The sequence below is a fragment of the Arachis hypogaea genome, chromosome 4 (assembly GCF_003086295.3).
Source record: "Arachis hypogaea cultivar Tifrunner chromosome 4, arahy.Tifrunner.gnm2.J5K5, whole genome shotgun sequence".
NCBI classification, from domain to species: domain Eukaryota; kingdom Viridiplantae; phylum Streptophyta; class Magnoliopsida; order Fabales; family Fabaceae; genus Arachis; species Arachis hypogaea.
The window spans coordinates 51,437,099-51,451,383 of NC_092039.1; positions in this window are offsets into that span (position 1 = coordinate 51,437,099).

Consider the following 14,285-nt stretch of genomic DNA (forward strand, 5'->3'; position numbering starts at 1 on the left):
CAGAGCATCTCCAAAACCTCAACCTGTTCTCCGTTACTGCATAACAAGTATTATTCATTTCATGTTCTCTTACTTTTTACAAACAAAACTCTTTTCATTATTAATCTCCTGACTAAGGTTTACAAGATAACCATAGATTGCTTCAAGTCGACAATCTCCGTGGGATCGACCCTTACTCACGTAAGGTATTACTTGGACGACCCAGTGCACTTGCTGGTTAGTTGTGCGGAATTGCAAAAGTGTGATTGTAATTTCGTGCACTAGAAATCAAGGTGGTCGATGATTCCGTCGAGTTTACTAGTGTTCCTTCTACCTCGACAGATCGGGGAAAAGCCATTTGCTTTGGATCATATTATTTTCTCAATGTGAAACATTTGCAAAAGGAAAGGAGCAAGTGATCATCGAAGAGAAAGGTAAAAATATTGAAGCTTCATTGCCCAAAGCAAATCCAACTAATGCTGATGATCCCGATCTCGATGAGGATTATTTTGAGGAAGAGGATAAAGAAATGACTAATACTATTTCTATCATACCTTCTGAATTCATTGGGCAGCATGAAGGTAATCATAGTGGGGATTACAATGATGACTCAAACAACAAGGACGTGTTTTCCTTTACTTTTGAAATTGAAGAGGTAGGGTGTTTTAATAAACTGATTGAGAAACAAAATGGACACCTTCGATTGCTACATATAAAGCAACACTAAGTAGCATTTTAATCAACAAAGTCTTCATTGATGGCGGTGTTGTGTTATCAGTCTTTTGCCTGAGAGAATGCTACTAAAGGTTGGAAAATATTTTGATGACCTGGTACCAACAAACATTTCAATAATAGATTACGGTGTTTCGATGCCAACAAAAGATCTAGTCACTTTTATGGTTAAAGTAGGATTGTTAACAGGGAGAATTGTGTTTGTGGTTGTCACCTTCAGAGCAAGTTATAACGCTTTACTAGGACGTGGCTAGATTTATAGCGTAGGAGTCATGCCCTCAATCGTGCATCAAAGTCTTCTCCTTTGGACTGATGAAGAAAAGACTGAAGTGGTCAGTGCTGATGATAGCCTTTATGCCAAACAAATGCATGTTGACTTCAAGGTTTATAATGACAAGCTTAAATCTCTTGATGTTGATAGGAACCTTAGTTATTACAACTACGAGGGCTATTTTCTAACTACTAATGGGCTTAGCGTAAAGCTTAGGCACCAAAAGCTCAAATATACTTCGACTAGTTAGGAGCAGTAAAAAAAGGAGAAAAAGAGTTTCGATCAACAAATTCTACAAATGTCTGATGAAGAAGTTGTTTCGAGATATTGAATTTCTTTATATAATTATGTAGTTAGTTTCAATTCTGCAGCATGTACTTTCCTTTCTTGTAGTGGTTCTTCTGATCAAGTCGAACCAAATAAGGTTTTACACTCTGCAACATGTATTTCACTTTCTAGTTTGGATTTAGCTGATGAAGACGGTCCACGTAGGGATTTATTTTCTTCAGCATGTACTTTTCCTTCTAGTCCTAGGATTTCAGGTTTGGTCAGTTCTGATAGGGTCTATGTTGTCCGTCGATCTTTTGTCGACACATTTCAAGCATTTTGTACTCAAAATAATTCAATAGCTGTTTTGGCTGATAATATTAATAAAAGTAGTTCTTTGGTGTACAAAATTGACTCCGCAATATTTGCACAGATAGATCGAAAAGTGCACCGAGTCATCTAAGTAATACCTTAGGTGAGTGAGGGTCGATCCCACGGAGATTGTCGGATTGAACAAGCAATGACTATCTTGTAGATCTTAGTCAGACGGATAGAAAAGATAGTTTTTGTGAAAAAAAGCATAAAAACAAAATCAAGAAAGTATTACTGGATTGGTGTGAAATCAATGATAAGAGAATGGTTGAGGCTTTGGAGATGCTTCCTCCTTCTGGATCAACTTTTCTCACCATCTACTTCAACTTCTCATGACTCATTAATCTCCTTTGCTTCAGATCAAACGCCAGGTCAGTGGTCATCCAATCTGAATGGTGGTGAAGCTCCTATAGTCCATTCCCTTGGTGATGCTACTCAAAACACCACTGATAAGTTTGGATCTTCTAGATTAGAGAATGCTGCTTCTTGACTCTAGCCTATACCACAAAGCCCCTAATTGCCCCGTACCTCGGCTGAACTGATGTCTCCAAGTCCCCAACGAAGTCGTGGATTAGCCGTCTAAGAGATGTATAATCAAGCTTATGGTTCAATACTATCCCGTCAAAGACTCGCAAGAACCCATGTAGAATAGGGATGACTGATAAACCACTATTTTATGGTTTACAATGTGTTTAATTGTGTGGTTTTATCATGGTCTTTACCCACTTATTCATATAATTAGCATGCATTTATATTTCCTTCCTAAAATTATTACATGATTGAAAATATGCTTCTTTGGTCTTAATTTAGCTAATCTTAATCCTCTCTTATTACCATTTGATGCCTTGATTTGTGTGTTAAGTGTTTCAGGCTTTATAGGGCATGAATGAGTGAGAGATTGGGAAGGAAGCTCGCAAAAATGGAAGGAACACAAGAAATTGAGGAGATGACCAGCGAGAAGTGACGCGTACACGTCAGCGACGCGACTGCGCGGAAGAAAGGAATTCGCAGTGATGCGGCCGCATGAGTGACGCAGACGCGTGGATTAGAAAAGCAGAAGCGACGCGGAGGAACGGACGACGCGCCAGCATGGAAAAGAAAAACGCCAAATGACGCATCCGCGTGAATGACGCGTCCGCGATCTGCAGAATTACAAAAGTCGCTGGCAGAGATTCTGGCCCGGATTTCAACCCAGTTTTCGACCCAAAAACACAGATTAAAGTCAGGGAACATGCAGAGACTCATTATGCTTTCATAATTCATTATTTGAGGTTTTAGATGTAGTTTTTAGAGAGAGAGGTTCTCTCCTTTCTCTTAGGATTTAGGATTAGGATTTCTATTAGGATTATGATTGTTTCTTCATACTAGGTTCAATAATTTATGTTTCTCTTTTACTTCCATTTACTCTGATGCTAGATATCTTATGGGGAACTAGACGGAATTACCCAAGACACATGTTTTCTTGATGATGATAGTCACCCGTCAAGTCCTCCTAGTAATGAACTTGCATCCGCAAGTGAATTCTTTGAGACAGAAGAATCTTCCCTAAGTGAATATGAAGATGATGCAGAGGTCGACTTTTGTCAACCTCCTGTTTATGACTCAAGTGATGATGAAGATATCAATGACTTTGATCAAGACATGGGTGAAGTTGAAGAAATTTACAAAGAGGTGGAGGAATTCACTGAAGACCACAAGGGAGTAAAACTTACAGAACCACTGGAACCACCTATCCCGAGGCCACTACCACTCAATACAAGCTTCAAGTGGGTACAATCCTTAACCCTTAGCTTTATTTTTCCACTTGAATATGGTTTGCTTGAAACAGATGGCCAGCTTAGAGCTCTCTGTGGCTTTAAAAGTAAGAGGGAAATGGCTCGTACTCAGAGCTGGTGCACAAGGTTTAATAAGGTTCCACACTTCAACTCGAAGTGCACAGTTTGGTATCATGCTCAATTGAATGGATCACGTAGAACGTTTGGTCACAATGGTGAGAATCTACTTTTTAAACCGCCCGAATGGAAACATGTAGATCAAGACGGAGGTGGATTTAAAAGCAAAGCTTGGGATCATGGATTCTATGCTGACATTCGTCACCCCGGGAGCCTGAGAATCTGTTTGAAGCTGCTCAGAAGCTTTACCTGTCTAGTTTGGGACCCCGGAGGCGATTGGCATTCCAAGCATTGGTGGAGATTTTTGGATGAATTTAAACATAAGCCGCCATAACAGGAAGCTCATCCAATGTCCAACTTAAGGACTTTAACCAAAAGTGCTAGGTGGGAGACAAGCCACCATGGTATGATCGTTCTTTTTTTAGTTTAATTTTAGTCTGTTTTTGAATTTTTATTGAACCTGCAATTTCTACATGACATTCATTGCATTTTGCATTGTGCATACTGCATAAAAAAAGGGAAAACACGCACGCGACGCGACAGCATTGCTGATGCGTCCGCGTCACTAGTGCGTTGGGTAGAAAAGAATTGAACAGAGAGTCACGCGAGATCGTGGCCGGAGGCGCGCCTTTAGCATAATTTGACCCCACGCGACCGCGTCGCTCACGCGACTGCGTCATGTGGGAACTTTGGCCTCCCACGCGACCGCGTAACCCACGCGGCCGCGTGCCATGAAAATCGACGTGAAAAGGGTGCATAGCCAAAAGTTATGCTGGAGTGGTGCTGGACTGGTGCTGAAAGCACAACCTTACCATGCGGACGCATGGCTCACACGTCCGCGTCATATCCCCATATTGGCCACTCACGTGATCGCGACGACCACGCGATCGCGTCACCCAAAATTTGGCAAAATAAGATTCTGAACAGAGAGTTGTGCGAGTGCGAGACTGACCTCGCGCCAGTAGCATAAAACGTGTCATGCGACCGCATGACCGACGCGACCGCGTCGATTAACTTCAAACGCAAGTCACGCGACCTCGTGTCCCACATGTCCGCGTCGCTTGCGCCGCATAGCTTATCCTAATTTGCCAAATATCTTATCTTTTCTTCCCCAATCCTAATTTTCCTTCCCTCCTTTCTTACTCACTTCTTTCCCTTCTCATTCTTCTTATCTTTCATTTTATTTATTTGCATATTTCATTCATTGTATTTTAATTTAGTGCATATTTTTCTTTTTTTTCTAAATTTATTATTTTTTCCTTTGGTGTTGATTTTCTTATTTAACTGTTGCATCTTTTCTGGTATAATTTTTAGTGACTTGTTTTACAATGTTGGGTGATGCTATTTTTCTGTCAATGTCAATCTTTTAGGATACGTGTATTCCTTTTGCATTGACATGAACTTACATTGTCTTTCATTACCCACTCTCCTCCCCATTGTTGTACATTTTGTACCACTGGCATGCCATGGCTTCTATTATTTTCTCACGTACATGTTGAAGCTTCCATGTAAACGAGACCCTTATCATTTGGCATTAACCCATCCATACTTCATTTATTTTCTTATCTTTATTTCTGGGTTACTTTTCTTCCCTTTTTCTTTCAGGATGGCCACCCGGAGGGGAACCGGAAGACGTTTACATGGGAAGACAAGACAAGTCCATCTACACAATCTTTGGAGAGAAGCATCAGTTGGAACAACCCGTCCACCTGCACATCTTAGCATGCACCAAGGACGGTGCAATCTTTAAGTGTGGGGAGGTCGATACCGATCTCCATGGGTTAGCTATTTTCTTCTTTTCAACACCATTGCTTTTTTCTTTGTTTATTCATTGTTGCATTTGCATGTTTGATTGCATGTTTATTTTTTGTGCATATTTTACCCCTTGGTTAAAGTAATATTTTCTTCTTCAAGAAATTTTTTTATAGTATTTCACTAATTTGAATAAAACTTTTTGAAAATCTTGTTTGAAGAAATCTTATTTTGGAACATGGTTTAAAGCTCGAACACATAAAACCAGTGAGATTTTGAGCCTATTTGATTGGTTGCATTTTATCAACCAATATTTTATTTTTGATGTGTGTTTTTCTCTCTAAAATTGTGTTCTTTGTCTTGCTTAATTCTATATTTCCATTGTTTGATGTATGCATGCACTGATATGATTGAGGCCCTTGTTTCACTAAGCTTACATACCCATATGGCCTTACCCTTTCATTATCCTTTGCAAACCAATTTGAGCCTAATATACCTATTTGTTCTTTACTCTAGCTCATTACTAACTCTAAGCGGAAAATAATAATGTCCTTAATTTGAATCCTTGGTTAGCTTAGACTAGTAAAAGTGCTCATGATTTAAGTGTGGGAAAGTTGGGTTTGAAAATATTTGGTTTGAATAATTGGGTGTTGTAGATTTTAGTGAAAATGTGCAAAATAATGGTTGAGCACATGTTATTGCATTCAATACTTTAATCATATCCATTGAGAAAAAAAAAAGAAAGTGAAAAGGAAAAAGAAAAGAGCAATTAATAAAAGGGGACAAAATGCCCCAAAATAAATAGTGAAATCAATGCATATGAGCTGTACTCAAAACTTGGAATGCATAAATATGCGGTAAACACAGTTAATGGGAAGTTAAGTTTTGTATTTTAATTAAATGAATTGTCTTGAGTTAGGTGGAAAGTTTATGTTAATTAAGGATTTAGATTTTAGTCCACTTGGCCAAATACAATCCTACATTGACCCTAACCCCATTACAACCCTTAAAAGACCTCTTGATTTGTGTATTGGTGCATTAAATTTTTGTTGATTATTAAATGAAGAGCAAGCTATAGAAAGCAAGATTAGTAGAGAATTGAGAGAATTGACCCTATACACCTGAGAGATTAGAGTGATATACACCACGAGTGAGGGTTCAGTGCTTAATTCTATGTTCCCTGCTTTCATGAGCTGTCTTCTTCTTGCAGGTTATTCATATTGTATTTTGTGATTTGAATTAGTGAAATCCAGTTCATATTTGTTCTTGAAAGATTTATTTACTTTTCACTAAGTAGGTATAATCATCTTTGCATGTAGTTGCATTCACATTCATAGGTTGCTTTGCATTGCATGAGTTTTACATGTTCCTACTCATTTATTTGATCTCCTTGAGTCTAGCATGACGACATGCTAATGTTTAAGTGTGGGGAGGTTGATAAACCACTATTTTATGGTTTACAATGTGTTTAATTGTATGGTTTTATCATGGTCTTTTTACCCACTTATTCATATAATTAGCATGCATTTATATTTCCTTTCTAAAATTATTACATGATTGAAAACATGCTTCTTTGGTCTCAATTTAGCTAATCTTAATCATCTCTTATTACCATTCGATGCCTTGATCTGTGTGTTAAGTGTTTCAGGCTTAATAGGGCATGAATGAGTGAGAGATTGGGAAGGAAGCTTGCAAAAATGGAAGGAACACAAGAAATTGAGGAGATGACCAGCGAGAAGTGACGAGTACGCGTCAGTGACGCAACCGCGCGGAAGAAAAGAATTCACAGTGATGCAGCCGCATGAGTGACGCGGACGCGCGGATTGGAAAAGTAGAAGCGACGCGGAGGCATGGACGACGTGCCCGCATGGAAAAGAAAAAAGCCAAATGACGCGTCCGCGTGACGTGCGTGATCTGCAGAATTACAAAAGTCGCTGGCAGAGATTCTTGGCTGAATTTTAACCCAGATTTTGGCCCAGAAATACAGATTAAAGTCAGGGAACATGCAGAGACTCATTATGCTTTCATAATTCATAATTTGAGGTTTTAGATGTAGTTTTTAGAGAGAGAGGTTCTCTCTTCTCTCTTAGGATTTAGGATTAGGATTTCTATCAGGATTAGGATTGTTTCTTCATACCAGGTTCAATAATTTTTGTTTCTCTTTTACTTCCATTTACTCTGATGCTTTCATTTGTATCTGGTTTGTGTTGCCCAATTGGCTTATAAACTTTTCATGTTAGGATTGATTTTCTTATTTAATATACATTACTGAGATGTTTTCATATATATGATTTTAATTTAGCTTTCTACATTCTTGGCTTTGGTTGATTAATTGGTAACTCTTGAGTTGTCAAACTCATTGTTGACTAAAAATTGGAATTCTTCAAGGATTAATTCGAGATCCAATAATTCTAACTTTTCCCAAGGAAATACTGGAATTTGAGGATTCGAATTAATTCATCCACTTAACTTACCTTCATAGTTAGAGGTTAACATAGTGGGAGAAAAATCGAATTCTCATCACAATTGATAAAGATAACTAGGATAGGACTTCTAATTTCTCATACCTTGCCAAGAGTTTATTTTACAGTCATTTATTTATTTTATTCGTCATTTATCATAATTGCCCCTCATTCTTAAAACCCCCAATTTACAAACTCATAACCAATAATAAGAACATACGTCCCTGCAATTCCTTGAGAAGACGACCCGAGGTTTAAATACTTCGGTTATCAATTTATTTAGGGGTTTGTTACTTGTGACAACAAAAACGTTTGTAAGAAAGGTTGATTGCTTGGTTTAGTAACTATACTTACAACAAGATTTTACTATAACTTCTAAACCATCAATCTTCAGTTCCTCAATGATGGTCAAGTTACACTCCTAATTCATTAGGATGAAGAACGAAGATACATCTTAGAATGGATCAAGCATAGATTAAAATAGAACAATGATATTATTAATCCATAAGAGTCAGCAAAGCTCCTAACCTTAACCTAGGAGGTTAGTGACTCATAGCTCACAGAAAACTAATGAAAGGTTTGAATGGGCAAAGATCTCTAACAACGGTGATCTCTTTCTTTACTTTTCTGCACTTTCTTTCTGTTGGTTTTGATTGAGGAATGATGAGCTAAACCCCATTTTCATTAGGTGGAGGAGCTCTATTGTAATCATAATGAATCAATGAAATTCTTCTTATTCTCAATCCACTTGTGTGATGACATGTCACCATGTCATGTTTTTCTATGCTTTTTCATACAAGAAATTGATGATTAGTGCTTAAATATTGCATTCTTTTGTGCTTAATTGGAATATTTTCTTGATCTTTTAATTTTATAAATCTTGTAGGAAATAAGAAGAAAAAGAAGCAAAGAAGCACAAAATAAGCTAAAAAGGAGAAAAAAAGAGCTTTGGGGTACACTTTGAAGTTGGAGCACACTTTGGAGGCTTAGGCCATGCTTTTAAAAGCGTGGCCCATGACCAAATCAAAGAAGGAAGCAACCAGCACACACAATGCTCCGCTCTTGCCAAGAGCAGAGCATTATCGTGATGTAAACAAAGTGAGGTTGGAAGCAAATTTTCGCTAAGTTAAAACCTGGGCGCTCACAGCATGACCATGCCTCCTTCAAAGGGCTATAACTTGAGCTACATATGTCCGATTGATGTGCTTTAAGTTGCGTTGGAAAGCTCACATTCAGAGCTTTTCAACGATATATAGCAATCAATATTTGGCATAAAATTGAGGCACGAGTGAAAGGCATCTTTAAGGAAAAAAAATAAGCAAAAAAATCAGCTAATGCTTCCACCAAGGTTCGAAGCTGGAGCCTCATTCCAAAGCATAATGCTCTGCTCTTGGAGAGAGCATTGTCGTGATCTCTTCATGAAAATTCAAGGAAAATATCTCCCCAAATGCTTTCACCAAGGCTTGAACCTGGAACCTCACCCAAGCAAAAGCAATGCTCTACTCCCCACAAGAGTAGAGCGTTACTTCCCTTATTCCTTGGTGCTTGAGGCACAACTTGACACGGCCCAGGGAAGCATGTCACGCACAATTTGGCACGGTCAAGGAGCTTTGCGCGCACAAGACACACCAAAGGCACCAATGCTCCGCTCTCCACAAGAGCAGAGCATCCTCCTGGGAGTGTCATCCAAGGGCCAAAATTCAACCAAAAATCTATTTAAATTCAATTCCTCTCCAAATTGAATTAAGGCCAACCAAACCCATTTTTCCTGAAATCCAAAGCAAGCAAAGCCCACATCATCACTCAAAGGCACATGGATCAATTAGATTAGGATTTTCATTTTAATTGTAATTTATTTTAATTTCATTTTCATTTTCACTTTGTAAAGCCTATATAAAGGCATCAATTCCATCTCATTAAAAAAGGCTAGCTCCACTAGGGAGCATTAGGAGTAGTAAAGAGCTCTCTCTTTAGTTTTTCTTTTCTGAGTTTGAATCTTGGGTGGAGAATTGAAGGAATTCTGTTTCATTCCCCCTCTGAGATTTCTTTTTTTTTTTACTTGTTGTATAATTCAGTGAATTAAGGATTGAATTTGAGTTTTCATTTGCTGCTTCCATTTTTCTTTCTTCTTCAATCTATTTGCTGTTAGATCAAGGAAGGAATTGAGATCTAGACTTGTTTTCTAGTCTCTTGACCCCTGAGATCTTTACTCTTTTGGTGAGAGTATGCAATTTAAGTTTGGGTTCATCTACTGTTTGCTTCTTGAAGTAATTTTGCTTTGCTGTTTAGATCTGCTACATTTTATTCCATCTGCTACTTCTCTGATTGAATGCATCCTGAATTTTCCTGTTTAACTTTGAATCTCAGCTCCCAATTTACTTTCCTGCACTTTAGTTCCTCTGCACTTTACATTTGAGCTACTGTGATATGAATTTAATTTTCCTACACTTTAATTTCCCTGTCACTTGTTCTCAAGATCTCTTTGATTACTTGCTTCATTGCTTTCTTTAATTTGCAGCACCCAACCCCCTCTACTTCTCATACAATTTACTTTTCTTTCAATTTAAGTTTCAACTATTTTACTTTCTTGCACTTTAAGTTTCTACAATTTTACTTTCTGCACTTTAATTTTCCTTGCTATTTACTTTCTGTTGGCTACATTTCATATATTTCACTTCAATGTTAGCTTGACTAAACTAATCACCCACTAAAGTTGCTTGATCCATCAATCCCTATGGGATCGACCTCACTCTTGTGAGTTATTACTACTTGATGCGACCCGGTACACTTGCCAGTTAGATCTATGTGTTTGGAAATTCATTTTTCCACAAAAACACCATCAAGTTTTTGGCGCCGTTGCCGGGGATTGATTAGATCAACAATGATTAAGTGGGTGAGAAGTCTAGATCAAGCATTTTTTTTGTTTTTGTTCTCTGTTCTAAGTTGAAACCAAGGTGTTTGTGTTTTCGCCTCACTAAGCAAATCTCATCTGAGACATGAATTTCAATTTTCATTGATGTTGCATCTTACAAAATATAAATGGAGTTCAACTCATCTTATGGTCAAACAAAATTTTATGGGATATTACCCACCATCACAAACCTCTGATGGTGGTTGGGAATATCACCATGAAATCACAAATTCTGAGCACTCCAATCCATGGAGAAATGCTTCAGAACCACAAGATGAGCAAGAGAATCATATGGGATATTTCTCACCACCACAAAATGATTCAAGTCATTATTCTAATGGTGGCTGGAAGTATTACCAAGAAACTGCAAATTCTGAGCAGTCAAGTCACATAAGAGAGTGTCCGACCTCACCTTCCAGTTCTACATTTGACAATTCTTCATCACCTAAATATGTCTCAGCACAAACTTCCATGAGCCAAAGATTCTCAGAGCTTGAGTCCATGTTCAACAGAATTGTGGAGGAACAATAACAAGCCTGGAGAGAACGAGAAATCCTTTTTCAGGAGACAGATGAGCAATTGGAGGACACAGAGAAACGCTTAGAACTACTAAGCAAGGAAAATGAAGACCAATTGATGGATTTGAAGGAGAAAGTGGAAGAGCAAGACAAGGAGGCTACTGTATCAAGTGAAACTCCAATGGAGAATGAGGTGGTGAAGATATTTGAAAATAAAACTGCACTTGAGGAGACAAAGGAACCTGAAAATTCACAACCCTCACAAACTTCCCTAGAATCTGTGATTGAAAGATATGAAGAGGAGATGAAGAAATGTTGGGAAGATTGACGTTAGGATTTTTGCTAGTAAAGAATTTATAAAAATATTCGCGTTGTAGATATAGCTTCTAAACTAACAGAAATCCCTTCGTACAAAAGTTTTGGTTGTCACAAGTAACAAACCCCTAAATAAATTGATAACCGAAGTATTTAAACCTCGGGTCGTCTTCTCAAGGAATTGCAGGGAGGTATGTTCTTATTATTGGTTATGAGTTTGTAAATTAGGGGTTTTAAGAATGAGGAATAATTATGATGAATGACAAGTAAAATAAATAATTGACTGTAAAGCAAACCCTTTGGCAAGGTATGAGAAATTGGAAGTCCAGACTTAGTTATTCTTATCAATAATAATGAAAGTTGAATCTTAATTCCACTTAGTTAACCCTTGCTAAAGAAAAGGAAAGTCAATGGACTAATTAGTTTGACCTTCGAATCCTATTTATTTCCTAAGAAAAGGTTGGGATTATTGAAGTTCAATTCAATTAGCAAAGATAACAGTTATCAATTATGTTGAGCTAAGATAACTCCTGAGTTACTGATTTCTTAACCAAGACCAAAAAGGTGGAAAGCTGAATTGAAATCATAAATCTAAAAACATCTCAATAATGTATAATCCTAACATGAAAAGTTCATAAGCCAATTGGGCAACACAAATCAAATACCAATAAAAGCATTAAATTATCTAAGATAAGAGATAAATATAAAGTAAAGGAAATATTGAACCTGATGAAGAGTCAAATTAAATCCTAATTTCTAAAAATCCTACCTAAATCCTAAGAGAGATGAGAGAGCCTCTCTCTCTAAAAACTACATCTAAAACTAAAATTATGAATTATGAAAAGCATGATGAGTCTCTGCAAGTTCCCTGACTTTAATCTGTGTTTCTGGGCCGAAAATTGGGTTGAAATGTGGCCCAGAATATCTGCCAGCGACTTTTGTAATTCTGCAGAACGCACACGTCACGCGATCGCGTCATCCATGCGGACGCGTCATTCGCGTTTTTCCCTGCCACGCGTTCGCATCGTTCACGCTTCCGCGTCACTTGTGCTTTCCCAATCTGCGCGGTTGCGTGAGCCATGCGACCGCATCAATGCGGATTCCTTTCTTCCGCGCAGTCGCATCACTGACGCGTACGCATCACTTCTCGCTGGTCATCTCCTCAATTTCTTGTGTTCCTTCCATTTTTGCAATCTTCCTTCCCAATCTCTCACTCATTCATGCCCTAGAAAGCCTGAAACACTTAACACACAGATCAAGGCATCGAATGGTAATAAGAGAGGATTAAGATCTAAATTAAGACCAAAGAAGTATGTTTTCAATCATGTAATAATTTTAGGAAGGAAATATAAATGCATGCTAATTATATGAATAAGTGGGTAAAGACCATGATAAAACCACACAATTAAACACATTGTGAACCATAAAATAGTGGTTTATCAAAGATCAACAAACCTCCTCATTGAAAAAACTATTAAGTCAAATGTTGAGTGCAAGGGAGGAAGTGGAGGAGCAAGAAAGTGAGAAAGACACTCAAGAGGAGTCACACTCAAGTGAAGCAGAGAAGTGCAAAGAGGAAGGGCTCAAGGAACCACCAATTCAAGAGGCTCTTAATGAAGACAAAATTCAAATAATCACACAGCAACCAAGTCTTGAATCCAAAGAAGTGAAGGAAATTGACAAAAGCACCAAGAAGAGGATTGTGACCAAGATATCAAGGACAACATTCAAGAAAAGGTCAACTGCAACAATCCTCCCCCTGATAAAGCAAGCAAGCTCAATCAAGCCAATTTCAAAAGAAAGCTTGCTGAAAGGAGACAAAGACAGGGGACAATAGCTGAAACTTCTCCTCCTTTGAGGTCATTCCTCTTAACAAACTGGAAGAAGAGGAAGAAAGTGAAGAACAGGTAGACAGTAGGTACATTTCTTCTCCATGCTTTGTTTAATTTTCAATAAATTGGCATATGATTACATTCTATGTTTGGTGTTGCCTTGCAACAAATTATATTCAATCTTTTTGGATGATTGCATCAAATCAAAAATGAAAGTGACACACCAAGATTCTAAGTTTGGTGTGCCACTTATTTTCTATGCAAATCATTCAAGCAACACTACTTGTCTGCATAATCATAATGCCTCTGCAGTTTTATTTTTCTCTTTTAATTTGACACTTTCTCATTTTACTGGCTTTAGTCATTTTTCTGTTTTTAAATGCTTTCATTTAGTTTGCTTATTAACTATTTTTGTTAATACATCACCAAGACATCCTTATTCATGACAGACTCTTCATTTGGTGATTGTATTTAACAAATAGCAGTTTCTTTTGTTTAGTTTTAGTTCAAATAAATTGACATATGGTTGCATTCTAAGTTTGGTGTTGCTATGCAACAAAATTTGGTTCCAATGCTTACTAGATACTTGCATTAATTTCAAGTGAAAGTGTCACACTAAGTTTGGTGTGCCACTTATCTTTTATGCAATGTATTGTGCTGACCTTCTTATGTTTACAATCAAAATGTCTCTGTCTCTGGTGCCTTGATTGTTATCTTTCATTTTGCTTGCTTAAAACACATGTGCTACTAACATTTCATTGTGTAAGACATTTATGATCCATCTTAGCCCCATAGCCATTGTTCTAATTGTTGCTTGAAGATGAGCAAGCATTCTAATTTTGGCAAGGGAAAGGGAAGAATTGGATAAAAAGGACAACAATAATGAAGATAAACTACAAGGTTGTAGAGTTCCTTTTCTTCTAATTTGTTTCCAGCACTTAAATTGCATGATTGTCTTATTATCTTCTCTGTTTACATGTGT